At 41.5% G+C, this 17,138-nt stretch overlaps 1 protein-coding gene across 5 annotated transcripts in view; it reads right to left on the bottom strand.

Annotated features, from left to right (window-relative positions):
• Nucleotides 1-17,138, bottom strand: part of ZNF516 (zinc finger protein 516) — a 161,642-nt gene that overhangs the window by 61,686 nt on the left and 82,818 nt on the right. For all 5 annotated transcript variants that reach the window (XM_089682367.1, XM_089682368.1, XM_089682365.1 and 2 more), the window contains one exon: nt 15,479-15,581. The gene's annotated coding sequence lies outside the window, so the exon portion shown is untranslated. The remainder of the gene's footprint in view (nt 1-15,478; nt 15,582-17,138) is intronic.

Raw genomic sequence — 17,138 nt, 5'->3', positions numbered from 1 at the left:
TATTCCTAATCATTAAACTCCCCGGGTTCTTACCAAGAACAAGTAACATTCCTAAACCTGGCAATATCCTTATTGAATTTGGGGCAGTTGCTGATGAACCAGCCAAAATTTGCTTCCTGGGCGACCCTGTCGCCACCCTCCTGCCAGCATCCTTCAAATGACGGTCGGATGGAAAACTGGCAGCCAAACAGCAGTTGCAGCAATGTAGCTGCTGTTCAGGTATTGTGACAGCTGCCCCTGGCAGAATACAGTAGCCTAGTAAAGGGATGTGTTTATCTGAGGTATATAGCATGATGAAGGAGCCCTTTTCAATTGAAAGAAAAAAAAAAAACTAATAGTGCATCACCAGCTTAATCAGGTGAGAGTTTAGGTAATGTAAAAGAAACTTGCCAGGAGAGAAATTAAAAAACAGAAAGCACTAGCTCCACTGGCTACACTGCTTTTGGAGACATTGACATGAAAAACTGAGTGAGCCAAGTCAATGGAGTTTTGACTCTCCTAATACACCCCAGCTTATGAAGCTCTTAAAAGAGAAGTGTGCCAATACCTTCAGGACTCACGTTTTCATGCATTTACCTGTTGCACAGCACTGACACATTTATGTCCATCTGACATGGTTGGGGGAAAGCCAGGAAGAACCATCTCCCAGAATTTACCTCGTTTTTTACCGCTTCCAATTAAAAATCAAATGGAATTTCTACGTAAAGTCTCCAGTGCAGATAATTTTCCCTTCATAATGTTTTATGGTACAGACTTATTGGGGTTGATCTTTTAAAGGCAAAAGAGGCTGTTCACTTCTCAAGATAATTTACCCCAGAACGTAGTGAAGGAGGTGAAGCTCCAGTGACTTCCATTGCCCAATCATGTGCAAGCAAAAACCTTGTTTCTTTCTATTTTGTATTTGTACGTGATTAGATATTCTTTGCATAGTGAAACTTCACCACATTTACGAAGCTCTGGGGAAAATTCCCTTGCAAAAGTGCAACTTATCTTGCAAAGTGAACAGCTTATTTGCCAATAGTAAATCAACCCCACAGTGTTCAAAATGTATCTTGATATGCCTTGCTGACCCTCTACCCTCCTTGCTTGATAATTCAATGGTACAGAAAAAAAAAATGTCTCAAGCCTTCCAGACACAAAGCAAGGGGCACCAATGACCACTCCAAAAGCAACAAAATTTATTACAAAGAAGTACTCCATCAACAGCCGTATCCTTTTTGGGGCTTCAGTGACCCAATATGCACATTATAAAATGGTAGGCATGTTGATTACCTTTATATCAAACACTGCATATACCAGCTTACCATTAAGGTGGTTTGATGCTTTCATGTTTCACTAAATATCCCTTTTTAAAGCTAAAATGTAAAAAAAAAAACAAACCAAACAAAAAAAATTAGACTTCCTTTTCTTTAATTTATATTTGCTTCAATATTGCATCCAACCAGTCTATTGGTAGTTGGTATTTTAATTTTCTTTAATTTTTTAATCTGTTATTTATTCTATGCAGTACTTTAATAGGATGGTGTGGTTTATTAGAGTATAGTATTCATTTAGTTTTATTTGGTATTAATTGCTGTTATTGGTAATACAATAATATCCTGTTCTGGACATTAGTACAGGTTCTGACCCATGGGAGGGATACCAAAGTTATACATTAAATAATAAATGCACAACGTTTTGAATGTAAAAAAAAAATGCATTTATTATTTTTTATTTTATTTAAATTTTTATGAGGAGCCTGTACTACATTGCATCAGCGGATCACGGGTGCAATCTCAGGCTCCTGCAGACTGTCAGTGTAGTTATCTGCCCATACCTCATACAGGCAGGCAGTTCCTGAATGACAGTAAGGATCAATGAACTAGCTAGAGCGCTCATCAGCACCCTTGTAGATCACTGAGAACTACAAGCCGTCAGCTACAATGGCGGACGGTAGTTGTGGTTCTCCCATTCACAATTTATTTTTTTTTTTTCCAATTGTGACAACGGGTGCGGGGAGAAGATCCCCAGGCCTCTGTCACAATGAGTGATCATGGGGGTGCTGCGTTAGAAACAAGTTACACCCTGAAGACGGGTGTAGCATGTAACATGTTAGGAGGTAAACTTATCCTTTAAACAGTTTGGTCCTGCTCTCCCTAAGCTAGTGTTCAGTAGACCTGGTGTCTTCTTCAGGAAGTGGGAGTGACTAAACAACAAAAATAGGCCAAACACATACTACCTATCTTGCTTGTCTCTGGTTACATGATGCAGATCCTTAGGAAAGCTGCTAGCAGTACTCTAACATCGTCACCTCAGTTGTACATATTGGGTATGCTTCCCCCACTAAGTAACCCCCACTGTTCTGGGAAGAGACCTCAGAGCGTGGAAGTGGCAAATATCTTAACTCACAAGAACCCCTAGACAAAGCAGCCACAAGCATTGTTCAGCTGCCCTGCAATGGTTGTCAATAGCAAAACACCAAATAAACGGTGTTAGGATTCAGATATGTTGCAGGTGTGCTGTAATACAATAAACCTAAGAAAGAAAAATTCTAGCCAGCAGCTAAAACTAGTGCGCTACTAATGTTATCTGGCAAACCCTGCAGCTGTGCCAAAACAAAAAGTTTAGCTTCTCAAGTGAGTTCATTAAAGGGTTATTTGGAATGTACCTTCTGAAGCCTAGAGTCACTGTAACTCTATGCTGCCTGGATCACAGTCACAAACAAACTTCCAAAAGGCAAGATTAAATCTATTGGTAGCTGGGAGTAACTACTTAACACAACAGCTATGCATGGTTAAAAAAAAATAATGTCCAAAGTAAGTAGGCACTGTTCCTTAAATACGTTTAACAGAAAAAAAAAAAAATAGTGTACCTGTAGTGTACCTTTAACCAATACCAGCCTAAATGATATCTATGCCTAATAGCAAATATGTAGTAAACTGTAGTCCACTGGTCCTTTAGAGTAATGGAACTAATGCAACCACTGCAGCTGGAAAGCTACAACATATTTTGTTTTTTTATTTTGATAGGCTTTAACCAATAGGACTAGTAGGCCTGTGCCAATAGGCACCAATTAGTGGTGCACCGAAATCAAAAATTCAAAATGCACTTGGCCGGAAACCGAAATGCGCAGTTTTTAAAATTGAATATATATTTTTTGGAAAAAAATACTCTTTGATTAAAAAAAACAATATATACCCCAATTGTTTTGTAACATATGTAAGAGGATGTTATGGCGAGTAAATAGATACCCAACATGTCATGCTTTAAAGTTGTGCACGCTCGTGGAATGGCTTGAAACTGTGGTACTTAAAATCTCCATGGGTGATGCTTTAAAAATGTATACAGGTTAGCAGTGTAAAGTTACAGAAGAGGTCTAGTGCGAGAATTATTGTTCTTGCGCCAACGTTCATGGAGATACCTCAAGTGTGTGGTTTGGACACCGTTTACATATGTGGGCATGGCCTACGTATGTGTTCACCACTATGTGTGAGCACGGGGGGACGGGGGCACTTTAAACTTTTTTTCACATGCAGTGAATATAATTAGATATGCATGTAACTCGATGAATGTGGGGGGGGAACGCAACCGTTAAAAGTTTGGTTTCAGGGGCATGTGAGAGATTTAAAAGGAAGGACTTTTAAAACCTGCTACCAGAAGATTTATATAGAAAAATCATGAAGGAGGGAAAAATTGAGAGAATAAGTACAGTATAATGACAGGTCTCTTTAAGGAGCTAGAGAGAATAATAATTGTATAGGTAGAAGTAAAAGTGGTCAGTCTTCCATTATATAGAGGAAGTCCCTCAGTGGGACGAGACATGTCAGAAGTCTAGCAATAGTATTAAATATTTGAACTATGCTTAGCTAAACAGGACTAAATTCAAAATCCCGCTTCTGCGGGAAGCCATTGTGATGTTGATTTACAAGCACGTGTTCTATGTTATTGTAAAGGGGTAGTCTAAATGGTACATACTATGGAGTTCTTTGATTTTATTAGATGTATATTATGTATTGATGTACCGTATTTTTCACTCCATACGACGCACTTTTTTCCCCCAAGAAAAGGGGGGAAAATGTCAGTGCGCCTTTTGGAGCAAATATTGAGTGGCCGGTCTGGTATTTCCGCGGCCATGTCAGAATACCGTGCCGGTCGCTCAGCTCTTCTCTCCTACAAGACCTTACCTGTTCCTCTGTCCAGTGCTGTAGTCTTCCCGTGCCGGCTTCTGTGACAGCCGGGTGCCCACTGCGCATGTGCGAGAAGCGCTGCGCTTTGTGAATGGTCCGGCGACTTCTGGGACACGACAGGTCCCAGAAGGCGCCGGGCCATTTACAAAGTGCAGCGCTTCTCGTGCATGCGCAGTGGGCACTCGGCTGTCACAGAAGCTGGCGCGGGAAGAAACCAGCATGCCCACACTAAAGAGAGGACAACTTCAGGTACCCGCTCCCCCTCCCTCCCAAAAGGTCTGCAGTCTCTTGGTCATCCCCTGTACTGTCTGCAGTCTCAGGTCATCTGTACTATGTCCACAGTCCCTGGCATTTTCCTTGTACTATGTTCACAGTCTCTGGTCATCTGTACTATGTCCACAGTCTCTGGTCATACCCTGTACTGCGTCCGCAGTCTCTGGTCACCTCCTGTACTGCGTCCCAGTCTCTGGTCACCTCCTGTACTGTGTCCGCAGTCTCTGGTCACCTCCTGTACTGTGTCCGCAGTCTCTGGTCACCTCCTGTACTGTGCACGCAGTCTCTGGTCACCTCCTGTACTGTGCACGCAGTCTCTGGTCATCTCCTGTACCGTGTCCACAGTCTCTGGTCATTCCCTGTACTGTGTCCACAGTCTCTGGTCATTCCCTGTACTGTGTCCGCAGTCTCTGGTCATTCCCTGTACTGTGTCCGCAGTCTCTGGTCATTCCCTGTACTGTGTCCGCAGTCCATTGGTTCAGAATTTTTTTTCCTTGTTTTCACCTCTAAAACCTAGGTACTTAATAATTAGCACAACACATTCTTTTATGAATTTTGTGTCAAATAATATGCATAAGGCACGAAGACTGGAATGGTTTGCTTGAAAGGCATGGCACCACTCAACAGCAACAATCTATTTACATCGTGTGGATAACAGCATTGGCAGTGATCTTGACACCCCATATTACCAAGAACAATTTGAATAAAAGTAGAGGGGTACCTCTAAACAATATAAGATGGTTCCCTGCTGCACTGTGCACTTATTGGGACCTGTACATTTATTGCGGATGTAATTATATCAAAGCAAAAAATAAATAAATATTAGGAAAAATGCTGTGAAGTATTGTGGGATAATACAGTGGGGATCTCTCATTGATCTATAAGGAGGGCAGATCGTAACATCCATACACAATGATCTGAGCCTTCAAGATAATTAGTATAATCATGTACACCCTACTTGTGTACGTTGACATCAGAGTGATTTTCAGTTGACGCTTTTGAATATTCTATAAGAGGATTAAAATGGGTGGTTTCCGCTGAATATTATGTGATAAAGTGCAATGTTACAGTTATGTGGGCATTTAAAAAAAAAGAAAAAGGAAAGGAAAAAAAAAAGCAGTTTCAGGCACAGTGGTAGTAATTAGCACACAATTAGAGCTAAAAGCAATTTCTATGAGATGCAATTATTTACTTTTTGAATAAAATAAAAGTTCATTTATACATTCTTGATAATACAGTTGAGAGTGGAGTACTTCAATGCCTACCATTTTCTTTTTCATATTTGATTACCGTATTTTTCGCTCCATAAGATGCACCTAGTTTTTAGAGGAGGAAAACAAGAAATAAAATTATTCTGAACCAATGGACTGCAGACAGGAACTGACCAGAGACTGCGGACATTACAGGAGACGGCCAGAGACTGCCGACATGGTACAGGAGACGGCCAGAGACTGCCGACATGGTACAGGAGACGGCCAGAGACTGCCGACCGACATGGTACAGGAGACGGCCAGAGACTGCCGACCGACATGGTACAGGAGACGGCCAGAGACTGCCGACCGACATGGTATAGGAGACGGCCAGAGACTGCCGACCGACATGGTACAGGAGACGGCCAGAGACTGCCGACCGACATGGTACAGGAGACGGCCAGAGACTGCCGACCGACATGGTACAGGAGACGGCCAGAGACTGCCGACATGGTACAGGAGACGGCCAGAGACTGCCGACCGACATGGTACAGGAGACGGCCAGAGACTGCCGACCGACATGGTACAGGAGACGGCCAGAGACTGCCGACCGACATGGTACAGGAGACGGCCAGAGACTGCCGACCGACATGGTACAGGAGACGGCCAGAGACTGCCGACCGACATGGTACAGGAGACGGCCAGAGACTGCCGACCGACATGGTACAGGAGACGGCCAGAGACTGCCGACCGACATGGTACAGGAGACGGCCAGAGACTGCCGACCGACATGGTACAGGAGACGGCCAGAGACTGCCGACATGGTACAGGAGACGGCCAGAGACTGCCGACATGGTACAGGAGACGGCCAGAGACTGCCGACATGGTACAGGAGACGGCCAGAGACTGCCGACATGGTACAGGAGACGGCCAGAGACTGCCGAAATGGTACAGGAGACGGCCAGAGACTGCCGACATGGTACAGGAGACGGCCAGAGACTGCCGACATGGTACAGGAGACGGCCAGAGACTGCCGACATGGTACAGGAGACGGCCAGAGACTGCCGACATGGTACAGGAGACGGCCAGAGACTGCCGACATGGTACAGGAGACGGCCAGAGACTGTCGACATGGTACAGGAGACGGCCAGAGACTGCCGACATGGTACAGGAGACGGCCAGAGACTGCCGACATGGTACAGGAGACGGCCAGAGACTGCCGACATGGTACAGGAGACGGCCAGAGACTGCCGACATGGTACAGGAGACAACCAGAGACTGTGGACATAGTACAGGAGATGACCAGAGACTGCGGACATAGTACAGGAGACGACCAGAGACTGCGGACATAGTACAGCAGATGACCAGAGACTGCAGACCTTTGGAGATGGGGGGGATTGGGGGAGGGGGTACACGAATTTGACAGGTACCCGCTCCCACTTCTGCTGCAATAGCCTAGGAGATTGGAAGTGGAAGTTTCCCTCCCCGTAGTCTTCTGGGATACGCAACAGGTCCCAGAAGACTACGAGGCCATTTACAAAGCACAGCCAGTGAACCGCTGGACCGAGGAGAGGTTTTGCTGCACAGAAGAGCCGAGCAGCAGGCCCGGTATTCTAACACGGCAAAAAAAACAGTATATGGTTCCGTTTATTGGCAGACGTGTACCCACTTATAAAATTGTGATGAAGTGAGCCTCTCTCTGAAATTATCATAAATCACATTTTAGACTTTTTGCTTCCGAAAATATTATATTTATTAATTTGGTTGGTAGCGATACACTTGCACCTTGTGAAAATGCTAATGCCAACTTTTCAACATATTACATCCTTTTAGGGTATAACATGCTGCTAAGCAAACTTCCACTCAAACCCAAAAGCACCCCCCAAGGTAGTTTGTGGGGCAGCTATTACTTTTGAAATCAGCTCCACCTGCAGATCCATGTCATTCATTCAAAGATCTGTGAATAAATAAACTACAGGTCTGCCACCGCAGCAGAGAGACTTGTAGTTCTCAATGTAGTACAAGTGCGGTTTGAAGGTTTCTGTGCAAAAACAGGTAAATAAAATAAATAACTGCAGATTTTTTTTCCTGCTAAAATAAGTGCATTTTTATTTCTTTAAAAAGGTGAACCTAGCCTTTAATATTAGTGCGATGTGAATAACCAAACCTGGTTGCGAGCTATGCAATCCTCCCTATTACCAGTAAATTCACCAGTAAAAACATACAAGTGGCTTTCCAGAGATTTGCTTCCTTAGGCTCCATGCACACTAGCATTTTTTAAGCTCCTAGAAGCCATTTCGAACATTTTTTTCTGCTCCTAGAAGCTAATAGTGTTATACTATGTGTCTATTCATGCAATTTTACGCTAGAAGTGTTTTCAAGCTTCAGCGTTTAGGAGCAGAAAACATATTGCTTTAGTAGCATTTTCCCAGCAGAAAACGCTACTAGCTTTTTTTTTCTTCACGTACTTTAAAAATACTAATAAAACACTAATACTCCTAAATACTCATGAACACTAAAACGATACTACAAACCAGCACAAAAATGGAATTGGCGTTTTTCATCCCGGGTTTTCTTCTAGTGTTTTTGAAAATATGTAACAAAAATGCTAGTGCTCATGGAGCCTTAATCTGTTAATAGCTGCTCAGAGTGGATCTTGATATAATAAATATTTTACAAAAAAAGTGTACTGAAAAAGTAACAGTTTGTGAAAATGAAAGTTATACCATACAGCACACAATTGTTTTATTATACTTGCACTATAAATCGACCCACAACTACCTGATGCATACATTCCACAGAAAAATAGGAGCCACCTCATGAGTATAACATTGCCTAAACACTCCAAATTTTATTCTTATATTTTTACAGAAATGAATGCATTCCACGGCACTGTACATACATGCTCGGTCACGACATATCAGCATACTAAGATACAGCCCAGAATGAATCACTATGGGGAATTATTTAATAAATATACGAGGAGCAGTAATGTGCAATTTCCATTTGCATCCAATAACAGGACAGTTTTGAGCAGGGATCTGTGGCTAAACTTGACTGGTTAGCAATGATTACCACTGAAAACTACTGTACTTTGCATAAGTTATAAAAACAACTTGAGCATAAAACAGTTTTTACGTTTTATGCTAAAGTGAATAAAGTGTTCACCCTACTGTAAATAATATTGTCGTTATGCGTTAATATTTTATAAACCAGTCACATAAAAGCAACCATGTTTACCTATTATATTCACAAGCTGCGATCCCTCAATATGCCCATAAGTACTGAACAGAAGCCTTAGGAGAAAGGAGGACAAGTGAAATATCATTCACGGTCTTCCCCATTTTACTGATCCAGCTAAAGCGGTAGTAGAGTATTTCAGGTAATCCTTTAAGGCTTACCTGTAGGTACTGTAAATATCTCAAACATGCACCGTTTAGGAGACATTTGCTTTAGCAGCGCAGGTAACGTCGCCAGCGCATGCGCACTGCGCTATCAAAGGATGGATTTACATCCATTGCGAGAGCCATGCAGTGGCCAAGACTCCCATGCACATGCGTGGGAGTGACGTAACCACGCTCAGCCAGTTAAACGGTCACAAACTGGGAACCTGGAAGGAAGACCTGGTGAAGATAAAAGTCCGGGACTGTGACAGTACTCTGCTGGAGGGCTTCATTTTCAGGTAAGTCTTTCTCACACACAATTTATGTACCTCTTCTTGGATTTTGTTTTTTTTTGGAAAGGAGAGGTGCCAAGTTACTACATCCCTTTTACACTAAAGCGTAGGTCTGGGATTGAAAAACAAAAAAAAAAAAAAAAAAAAGGCCTTGCAGTGGTTTCCGCCGGCCGCAGTCACATGTTCACCCCCTCTACACGCAACGCAGGATTAAAAGCCCTGCATTGTTCATGATGATGCTAAGGAAACAACTACAGCCTGGAGCTTTAGAGAGAAAAACAGGACAGTCTACTGGAGAAGCCACTACGGGAGTAATACTGCACAGTTCAACATAAGGCCTCATGCACATGGGCAGTTTGGCTTATACAAAAACCCTGGATTTTTAGGCAAAAGTGAGGCACAGGAGCAGCATACAGCCAACATGAATGACAGGCTGAAATAGGTGGTAGCTGGACGCTGTCCTGAGTGGTACACACATTTAGAGACCACTCAGAACAGCATATGGCAGCCATATATTTCAGCCAGTCACTGAATTTGGCAGGCTGCTAGCAGGAAGCTGGTGCCCTGCAGGTATCCCCCTTACCTGTCAGCATATCTGCTTTCTTGTACATCCCATACGGGCAAGCAGACACTTACTAACAGGAAGGCTAAATGAGTTCAATGAAAACTACAAGCAGACAGACGCAAAAGCTGCTGATTTGCAGTTTTCCCATTCACATACAAAATGATCAAGCACATAGAGAAGGGCATTCCAATAACACTTCAATAGTAACACTGGAATGCCCTTCTGTATGTGCTTGATCATTTTGTATTGTATCAATTATTTATTTTATAATATGATTTTGTTCCTGTACAGATGAATGGAGACTGTATTGCTTTGGTCTGTTCCTCTGGACATATGGCTGCAAAGGCCATTGAGTTTTGATGTGGCGGTACATGTGGTCCCCATCATTGAACGTGTGCATCCCAACAGGGACCACAGTGAGGAACAGAAGTATTTGAACACCCTGCGATTTTGCAAGTTCTCCCACTTAGAAATCATGGAGGGGTCTGAAATTCACATTGTAGGTGCATTCCCACTCTGAGAGACAGAATTTAAAAAAAAAATAAAATTTTCAGGAAAATCACATTGTATGATTTTTAAAGAATTTATTTGTCTTGCACTGCTGAACATAAGTATTTTAACACCTGAGAAAATCAACGTTAATATTTGGTACAGAAGCCTTTGTTTGCAATTACAGAGGTCAAACGTTTCCTGTAGTTCTTGACCAGGTTTGCACACACTGCAACAGGGATTTTGGACCACTCCTCCACACAGATCTCCTCTAGATCTGTCAGGTTTCGGGGCTGTCGCTGAGCAACATGGAGTTTCAGCTCCCTCCAAAAATGTCCTATTGGATTTAGGTCTGGAGACTGGCTAAGCCACTCCAGAACCTTGATATGCTTCTTACGGAGCCACTCCTTGGTTATCCTGGCTGTGTGCTTCGGGTCATTGTCATGTTGGAAGACCCAGCCACGACCCATCTTCAATGCTCTGACTGAGGGAAGGAGGTTGTTGCTCAAAATCTCACAATAAATGGCCCCATTCATCCTCTCCTTAATACAGTGCAGTCGTCCTGTCCCCTTCGCAAAAAAGCACCCCCAAAGCATGATGTTACCACCTCCATGCTTCACAGTAGGGATTGTGTTCTTGGGATGCAACTCATCCTTTTTCCTCCAAACACGACGAGTGAAGTTTAGACCAAAAAGTTCTACTTTGGTCTCATCTGACCACATGACTTTCTCCCATGCCTCCTCTGGATCATCCAGATGGTCATTTGCAAACTTCAGACAGGCCTGGACATGTGATGACTTGAGCGGGGGAACCTTCCGTGCAATGCATGATTTGAAACCATGACGACGTAGTGTTTTACCGACAGTGACCTATGAAACTGTGGTCTCAGCTGTCTTCATGTCATTGACCAGCTCCTCCCTTGTAGTTCTGGGCAGATTCCTCACCTTTCTTATCATCAGTGATATCCCACGAGGTGAGATCTTGCATGGAGCCCCAGTCCGAGGGAGACTGACAGTCGTCTTTAGCCTCTTCCATTTTTTAACAATTGCTCCAACAGTTGATCTATTTTCACCAAGCTGCTTGGCAATTGCCCCGTAGCCCTTTCCAGTCTTGTGGAGGTCCACAATTTTGTCTCTGGTGTCTTTTGACAGCTCTTTAGTCTTGCCCATGGTAGTAGTTGGCGTCTGACTGACTGTGGGGTGGACTGGTGTCTTTAAAGAGCTCAGACAGGTGCTACTAAGTTAGATTAATGAGTTGAGTAGAGGTGGACTTTTTAAAGGCACAGTAACAGGTCTTTGAGAGCCAGAATTCTTGCTGTTTCTTAGGTGTTCAAATACTTATGTTCAGCAGTGCAAGACAAATTATTTAAAAATCATACAATGTGATTTCCTGAATTTCTTTTTTGAATTCTGTCTCTCAGAGTGAGAATGCACCTACAAGGTGAATGTCAGACCCCTCCATGATTTCTAAGTGGGAGAACTTGCAAAATCGCAGGGTGTTCAAATACTTATGTTCCTCACTGTATATAGGGCTGGCTACCCAGTGGCACCTTGTTATTACTATCCAGGCATCCACCTGGTGAGGAAGCAGAGGCACACAGCTGAGGACACTAGACAACAGATACCCTATGCAGTCTATATCGGACAGATCCATATTTATGTATACTGATTACTATATATTCAAAGACTTATTTTTGGCACCTTTTGTTTTTATTACCTCAGAGCTGGCCACTATATCAGGCAGCCATTGGGGGGATCCCCTACAGTTCAACTTACCTTGGGCCATTTTACCAGATGAGAAGTCGGCCTTTCAAGCACCCAACTCTTTAAGCTACAGTATCCACAGTACATCAGCCCCTATCGGTGGTATACTTTATATACAGGTAATGTTTTAAAACCCTGATCATTAACAGGACTGATTTTTGAGAGCAATGTAGGTCAGCATTATCTAACAGAAGGCTTCCTGCTTTTGTAGATTACCAATGGTCTTCAGCAATAGTCTACCAACATTGGCAGAGATTTTTTCTTTTACATCGCTTTGCTGCATAATAGATGTCATACTTGTGGCCCTATCCATAATCAGAACCAAGATAATTTAGGTGCGTGTATGATCACTTACATTTGGGAGTTATATGTATACCCATTTATAATATACAAATTATCTAACTTTACTGTGTACTTGTTTTTTGGTGCCATTTGTAGCTCCCTGATGTGTCCCCATGTCCTGCATCCAGACTTGGCAGTCCCAATGGTCTCTGCTCTCCATTATCATATATAAAAGTTTTATTGTGTTCAGTTACAACTGTAAGTAACAACCATTGTGTTCCACTGTTTAGTGATAATAGGTTCGTATGTTCAGATCAATGTGGTCAAAATGTATTTTTGCTCTTTTATATAAATGTACCTGTGCAAGTAGCTCCTGAAGAAGCCACTCATTGTCGTGAAACATGTAGAGCAAAGTTTAATTGAAATATCCCCCACTTGAAAGAATTTATACATGACAAATGGTGGCCCTTGAGGAACCCCATCAACATCTGTAATTACTTCAGGGGGTAACCCACTCCAGTCATTCTAGTTGTTATTTATGCTCTGGTGCCAATTATGTTGTAAAATGATAGGCTGTAAAATCTTTTTCGAGGTTTTGTAGATTTAATTGTTTTTAAGCACAAAGATTGTAATAAAGAAGCATTTTTTAACAAAAAAAATTTTGTGAAGTGTATGTGCCTACAAAGTCCATGGTTATTTTCTTCCAAATTTATATTATTATTATACAGGATTTATATGGCGCCAACAGTTTGCTCAGCGCTTAACATTATAACGGGAGACAATACAGCAACAATACAGTTCAATACAAGAGTGTTAGGAGGGCCCTGCTCCTTGGAGCTTAAAATCTAGGATATATTTATTTTAGGACGTGGCACAAGGAATCAAATACCAGTTTCCATAGCACTACCTTAAGGTAACATCTCATACTCTTTAGCCTTGCGATTTGTGCTGACATTTTCCAGATGAGGGCGTACTTCTTATTTAAAAGTTAAAAAAATTGAACCACGTTTGGCAGATCGGCTGACATTCAGATCAACTGAAATGTCTGTAAACTCATCCCACTGTTTTAGCTCTAACAAGCCAGTGTGAATTAATAAGCTAATTCTTCAAGGCTGTTGTTAGAAGTGCAAAACATGAATTGGGGTCCTCCGTTCCTGTTTATTAACACTGTACAAAAGTTGAATCTAATTCCACATCTCTCAGTGAAATTCTGTGGGCAGCCCTGCCAATAACATTTAGCTGAAAATTGAACAAAAGTATTCAAGCTCACAATACAAACTTTCAAGACTACAATACATATACGTCCAATAATCTGTATTCTTACTGCAGCTATTTACTGAGGAAAACTGTGCTAAACAACTAGTAAAGACACGGTTTGATCTGATGACAGAAAGAAAAGGGAGTACGTCCCCACTTCTGACCCATCGAAGTCTTATAACAGCAACTGCTATCTAATGCCTTAACTAATATGTGGCTTGGTTTGAGCTCCACCTGCTGCTAGTAATAAATATTAAAGAAAAAAAAAGTATGCGAATAATTGGGTATTTACCCAATTAAAACATCCTCTAGAAAACACACTCACGCCCCTTTTTTATTTTCTATTAACATAAAACTTAACATTTCCCAATTTAAAATTTGAAACGATTAGTGCAAATATTTATCAAAAAACACTGATCCTTGGTGGGCAGAGCAACGGCTAGAAAAAGGCTGAAAACTTTCCTCCACATTTTTAAAGTATAACTAAAACACACACCTTTGGGTTACACCAGAACAGGAATACAGGAGAAATATTCCAATGGGGACACTAGCTTTGCAGCTCCTGATGGCAATAAAGGGATTCCCTACCTTTGGAGGAATTTTCTCTCACTTACAGTTTCGTCTATGGGACAAATGAAGGGGAATCTCCCCAACATGACAAAGATAGAAAAACAAAACAAAACACGACAACAGGAGTTATACCCCTTCCTTACTCTATCCGAAATGAAAAAGGTTTTGCTTTCAGCTCTACTTTAATAATAGAAAGTAGCTCACTAACCATCAACATCTATAAACTGAACCAAATGAGGAAATGTTTTTTAAAATCTACCCTAACTGCAGTTGACTGATTTGATCTTAAATTCCTTAAAGTGTATCTCAGCTAAAGTAAAAAACTGAAATCCTGCAGTTTATTAGATGTGGTGGCTGCATAAGTATTCCTTGATCAGGGTTTTTTCTCTTTATTTTCACTTGCTGAATCTTGCTAGCAACAAACTTCCTGTCCTAGTATGACCCTAACCCTCCTCTCACATCAAGCCAGACTTTGAAATTTCAAAGAAGGGAACCCACTGATTTCAGGTGTTATTTGCAAGACATCTGATATAGATGTCTATGCAAATCACACCAAAAGTAGTGCATGTATCACTTTTGAAATCGGTGCGGCTCCGACCAAGTTGGAACCGCACCGATATGACCACTCCAATTGCAGACAATAGGGTGCGACTTGGCATGCAATTTGCAAGTCTCAGGGCATGCAAATCACATGCCAAGTCGCATCCAGTGTGAACCAGGGCTTAATCCCCTTTCACACCACTCCGTTTTGATCATCTGTCTGCTGATCCCCTGCTGGCCAGAGCAGAGAGGCGCGGACGACAGGTCAGTGTCTGTTCAGTTTATGCAGAGTGGACACAGTTGCACTGTATAGGAGAAGAAGAATGGTCATCCTAGGTTTCCTGATTTGAGCTATAAACCCTAACCCCCCCCCCCCCCTTATCTCCAAGGCATATGGGGAGATATTCTTTAGTCCACAAAAGAAAATTGGAAAGGCTGATTACCACCTGCACCCAATGCAAACCTAAAAAAAAAAAAAAAAGTCTTACTAATAATAAATAAAAATTTGTACTGCACAGATGAACTCACATTAGGAGGAAAGGAAACATAACCTCTCATAGCATTACTCAGGTATTAGTCAATATACTTCTTCGATCACACAAAAAAAATGGCAGTTAAAAGTTTACTTGGTTGCTGTAGGCAAACCATTTACTATATTTCTAACATGCATATGCATAATATTCATAGAATCCTAAACAGAAACTAACCTTGAACAGAAGTTTGCGTGATCACTTTATCCATTTCAATATTACCAACGCGTTAGGCCTACTTTTGTGAATGGGAGCAAAAAATTCACTGCAGGTTTGAGGGCTAAAAGAAAAAAAAAATCATGCATCACATTTTGAAGCCATTAAAAGGCAAAACAACCACAAACGCCCAAAATTTTATTAATCTACAAAAACATCAGTGTCCCTAGTTGCTCATTTATAATGCCCAGTCTTATTCACTGAAGATAGATAGATAGATAGATAGATAGATAGATAGATAGATAGATAGATAGATAGATAGATAGATATGGTTATGATACTCAAAATAGAGACTGACCGTGTCTAATAAACACGACATATATAAGTAAAACTGTACCCACAGAAACAAACATTGACGTATACACAGTTCTCTGTATCCGGATATACATACATACTATATATATATATATATATATATATATATATATCATTTTTTTTCCTTCACATAGACACACATAATTCATAAAGGCAAAATAAAGGAAAATGGAATCTGTGGATTTATTCTGCAGGGCTGCACAGCGTAAGTGTGAAACCCACCATACAGATCAGGTTACATTGCCTTTTAAGGTATATGCATGCCAAATATATTTAAAGCATCAAGCCACCTCATAGTGTTATAAACAGAAGAGATTCAGAGACATAAAATGCTCAGCGACATAAAATGCTCAGCATATCTTTATCACACTGCAGTTGTTCCATTTCCTCTATTAGATAATGGAGGCCTGACTGAAACTACACACTTTTTCATTCTGCATATGTGTAGCCACCATGATCACCAGCCATGTACATAGTTAAAAATAACTAAATGACATCCATAAGTTTTACAATTGATTGGACTCCACGTAATTATTGCTTTTCAGCACTAAATCCCCTGGAGGAGGAAAAAGCAGCTGCCACGGATCAAGATGCACTAAAGAGCTATAGAGGAAAAAAAGGTTTGCAGGGAATGTATTTCTGCAAGTTGCACATGAATGTGAAATATCTGCTAACATGAGCATTCCTATTACAGGTTTAGCCTGCAATTTGGGGAAATGCTGGTGAGACAGGCGGCTCATTCTGAACATGGAACACAGTTATTAAAATAATGGCATCCGAGCCACATCTAAAAGACAAGAAACACTCACAAAGTAAATACTGAGCTGTTAAGAAGTGTATACACTGCTTTTATTTTAGTCATGGCTATGATGATGCAATCATTTATTGCATCATACATGTAAGGAAGCCAATTTTATTTCCCACACTGCACAAGTATGGGCTCCTGCTAATGAGTCTACATTCTGCTTTATGCTTCAGCATTACACAATTATATTTAGTCGTAAAGAACACATTTTACGATATACAGTCTGGGTTTATCTTGCCAGTCATATAAAATATTGCATATGAATATTTCACATTTACATTAACAGGCAGCAGGTGGAACTCTAGGCTACTTTTCACATTTAGCAGGCCACATGGAAGGTATAGCATTTTTTACATATTTTCCTTGATCAGGGCTACAAACTCAGCCCGGGTTCACATTTGTGTGGTGTGGCATATCGCATGTGATTCGCACAAGAACCGCACAGCATTCCTGTGGAAATCACATGTGAATTCTGTGCGGTGCAATTTGAGTAATACATTT

The sequence above is a fragment of the Staurois parvus genome, unplaced genomic scaffold, assembly GCF_062004578.1.
Source record: "Staurois parvus isolate SC_StPar_1 unplaced genomic scaffold, SC_StPar_1.0 ptg000287l, whole genome shotgun sequence".
Lineage (NCBI taxonomy): Eukaryota > Metazoa > Chordata > Amphibia > Anura > Ranidae > Staurois > Staurois parvus.
The sequence above is the reverse complement of the archived record's forward strand: the minus strand, read 5'-3'. Positions and strand labels throughout refer to the sequence as shown.